Source organism: Capricornis sumatraensis, chromosome 21 (assembly GCF_032405125.1).
Source record: "Capricornis sumatraensis isolate serow.1 chromosome 21, serow.2, whole genome shotgun sequence".
NCBI classification, from domain to species: Eukaryota; Metazoa; Chordata; class Mammalia; order Artiodactyla; family Bovidae; genus Capricornis; species Capricornis sumatraensis.
Genome location: NC_091089.1, coordinates 2742700 through 2746898, shown reverse-complemented (window position 1 = coordinate 2746898; position 4199 = coordinate 2742700). Strand labels below are relative to the sequence as shown.

The following is a 4199-nucleotide window of genomic DNA, read 5'->3' as shown; positions in this document are numbered from 1 at the left end:
ATTTCCCATGAAGTGATGGGACCGGATGCCATGATCTTCCTTTTATGAATGTTGAGCTTTAAGCCACGTTTTTCACTCTCCTCTTTTAGTTTCATCAAGAGGCTTTTTAGTTCCTCTTCACTTTCTGCCATAAGGGTGGTGTCATCTGCGTATCTGAGGTTATTGATCTTTCTCCTGGCAATTTTTATTCTAGCTTCTGTTTCTGCTAGTCCAGCGTTTCTCATGATTTAAATATACATAGTCCAAGTCTTTTGTGATCCCATGGAGTGTAGCCTGCCAGACTCCTCTGTCCATGGGATTTCCCAGGCAGGAATACTGGAGCAAGTGGCCATCTCCTCCTCCAGGGGATCTACCTGACCCAGGGAGCAAACTCATGTCTTCTGCATCTCCTGCACTGGCGGGCAGATTCTATATCACTGAGCCACCTGAGAAGCCCTACGTTCAACTCCATTTTTCTTACATTCTCACAGAATGTAAGAGGATGGGTATCACATTTTGTATCACACAGTTGGTTAGGGTAAAGTATAACAAGGGGACATAAAATTCAATTGGCCCCCCCAAGACAAGTGACTCCCAAATCTAGGATGACTGGCCTCAGAGATATTCAAGAGCAATATGGATCAAATTAAAGAATGAAACTATTAAAATTTTTAGAGACTGGGATGGGGACACAGTTCATGCATGATTGTCTCTGAGATTCTGGGACTGTGAACATATGAGTATGCCGGGAGCCAGCATAGGATATCCCACCCATGACAAGGTCATGCAGAGAGATCTGACGGGCAAGGCGAGTCAGGTCTCAAGGGGTTCTCTGCCTGAGCATCTACCCTGAAACCAAAATCTGTCTGTTTACTGTCTGCTATACTATACTCCTCTGACATTACAGGGGGCTATCCCTGACCACCTTTCTCTGGAAAAAGTTAACTTAGAGCTCTAACTGGTCTCCTGCATATGAAAGGAATGTCTTGGCTTAAAACCCTCTGATGGCCCTCTAACTTGTCTGAGAGTTGGAGACTTTTACAACTTGTGATTGTTTACAGCTCCCCAACCACAAGAGGCATGCAGCTTAAAACATCTTAAAGATATACAGCCTTTTCTAAAGAGCTAAGAATTCACTGTTGAGTCAATGACTGCTGCCAGGCCTCCATATCCTTTATCTTTTAGGCACCTGGGAGGATATTAATCAAAGTAATTGGGATGCAGAAATAGGAATATAGTAGTTTTGATGTTAGCAATACTAGACTTTTGAGTTAATGAATTTTCTCTTTGTTATAAATCACTGTATTCCTCTTTCATTGTTATAAATTGTTGTGTCCTTGCTATGTAAGAATGTAACTTTATTTAGTGCTTTCTGAGAGTGGTACCAGACTTTGGAAAGAACAAAACTTTTAAGTTTTCTGGTTGACAGACCCTTATCAGAAAAGGGCCATAAAATGTTAATTGGCCTTCTGGCCAGAAGATGATGTAAATCACCTAAGACTTGTGTATACAGCTAGGTATGCAGAGAGAAAGCCTAGTCTCGATAAGAGTCAGGGCTGCTGATGCTGCATAATTTTGTATTATCCATTGATCTCTATGTACAATCAAAAGTATAAAAAGCTTTTCTGGACAATAAAGGATGGACGAGTTTCTCAGACCAGCTTCTCGAACTGGTTTCTTGGAAATCTGGCTCCCCCTGTGTCAAAACTCTCTCTCTCTCTTTCTCCCTCTCCCTCCCTCTCCTTTTCAGGCTGAATTTCCATCTGGGGCATGGAGGCTCTCCCAGTCTACTTACTTACCCTGGCTTCTAAGACCCACGCAAGATGGAGCCCAAGGCGGGGCACCCTCTGCTATTCAAGTGGGCGCCAGTGGCCTAACATAGACGGTGCAAGTTCCTTGTCTTGGAACTTTATTAGTTTTCCGCGTAAACCAGGTTATTCAGCCTCTTTTCTCCACTAATTTTCCTACTATACTATTCTTTCCTAATCTCTCTTTATATTTCTAATTAAACAGTCCTTTTCCAGACTCTGACTCCGTCCCTGCTTTGAATTCCCTGGATCCACTGGGGCTGGACCCCAGCATGAGTATTTGTATCATGTGTCTTACATAACTGATCTTGTTAAATATATCATGTTAAGAAGAGTAGACTTGGTCAGAAGGATCCACACAGTAAACCACACTGCCTTTCTTGCCTCTCTTTCATCTGTGCTATCAGCATCTCTACAACTGGGTCTCAGACGTTCTTCATCATCTCCCCTATGTAGCAGCAGCTCTCAGAGGTGAGAATATCAGCCCTGGAATATGACTGCCTTTCCACTTTAACATTTCAAACATAGGCACCCTTCCACCCTCTTACCCAAAAGCTATCCCCTTTCTGCTCCAGAGTGTCTTCACAAACTGTCTACCTCTCATATACTAAAGCTGAACAGACCTGAGAGTTTAATGGGGAAAAAAGAGTTCTTGTTATGCTCAGAAACTTGCCATAGCTCTTCCTGCTCCACACTCATGGAAGATGAAGAAATTGCAAATAAATATATTCATTATCTACATCACTCATTAACTATATTTCTTTATTACAGGATATGACAACATCCGTACATCATTAAAACAAAACAAAGCAGAGATCTTGTCAGAAGACTAGGGTTATCTGGACCAACTAATTATAAGAATCTTGCCTTCAATCTGAGGACATAAATTCCTTAATATTATATTGAAGTAGCAAAAATGGTCATAAATGCTATACAAATTGATGTGGAAATAGCCTGATTTAGCTTAGATGAATTTGTGCTGCAAACACTACAGTGGTTTACAAATGTATCATTATTATTATCATTTTGTCAGTTATATCAAATTGGAAATATTTCCCAAAGGGTCAATTTAACTTGAAGGCATCTTAGCATTATTTATCTCTTCTTCTAATTACTGAAATATAGAAACAAATAGCAGTTTAGCAATTAAAACAATAAGATGATATTAACCCTCCACTTCCATTTCCTTTTTCATAACTAGGAACGTTCATGTGTAAGGGATGACTGCTGAAAACTGCACTGTGTTTGCTGACTTCATATTCTTAGGACTTTCTGGTAGACAAGATGTGCAGCAGGGGCTCTTCGTGCTCTTCCTGCTGGTTTACGGCATAACTGTGGTTGCCAGTGTCGGGATGGTCTTGCCGATCAAGAGGGACCCCAGACGGCACACCCCCATGTATTACTTCCTGAGCAATCTGTCCCTCTGCGACATCTGCTGTTCTTCTACTGTCTCTCCCAAGACGCTGGCTGATTTCTTATCTGAGCAAAAAAGGATTCCATATGATGTATGCGCCATCCAGGTGTACTTTTTGGGAGCCTTTGCAGATGCGGAATGTCTCATGTTGGCTGTTACTTCTTATGACCGTTATGTGGCCATTTGCAATCCACTTCTTTATACAACTGCCATGTTCAGGGGAATCTGTACCCAGCTTGTGGTTATTGCCTACATCGTAGGCTTGGTTGATTCAGCAATCCACACCTGTTGTACATTTCGGTTGTCATTCTGCAATTCCAATATCATCAATCACTTTTTCTGTGACATCCCACACTTACTAGCCCTCTCCTACTCAGATACACCCATCAATGAGATTGTGATGCTCACTTTTATTGGCCTGTGTTGTGGGGACCAGCATTATCACTGTCCTCCTTTCCTACAGTTATATCACAACAACCATCCTTAGGATGAACTCAACAGAGGGGAGACACAAAGCTTTCTCAGTGTGTGCCTCCCACTTACCCGCTGTGGCTGTATTTCATGGCATGCTCCTGTTCATGTATTTCAGACCAGCTCCAGTTACTCCATGGACACAGACAAAACGGCCTCTGTCTTTTACACAGTTGTCATCCCCATGTTAAAGGTGCCCGAAAAAAAGCAATCAGCACAGAATTATGTTCTGGGTGATACAGTACTTTCATCCTAAAGTATTTAAAGATTCTAAGAGAAGGAGTGCAGGAACTTTGACATAGATTTTTGTAGTCTTACTAGTACAGATTCTGAATACTTTCCACTACTTACACTTTCACATAAATCAGTTTAGGGAACAGTCATTACACTAAACTCTCCAAACTAAGGAAGAGTAGTAATAGGATCACTCTTCCGTTTTGCAGAGAGGGCTTTTTACACCTCTTTTTTCTTTTCTTGGAGAAGTCTCAGCGAGATGTCATGCACAGAGCAACCCCCCACCCATGTTA

The 4199-nt window shown here is 41.7% G+C and overlaps 1 pseudogene; it reads left to right on the top strand.

Moving 5' to 3' along the window:
- The first annotated feature begins 3007 nt into the window (after nt 1-3007).
- Nucleotides 3008-3928, top strand: LOC138097724 (olfactory receptor 5W2-like; annotated as a pseudogene).
- Nucleotides 3929-4199: the final 271 nt, after the last annotated feature.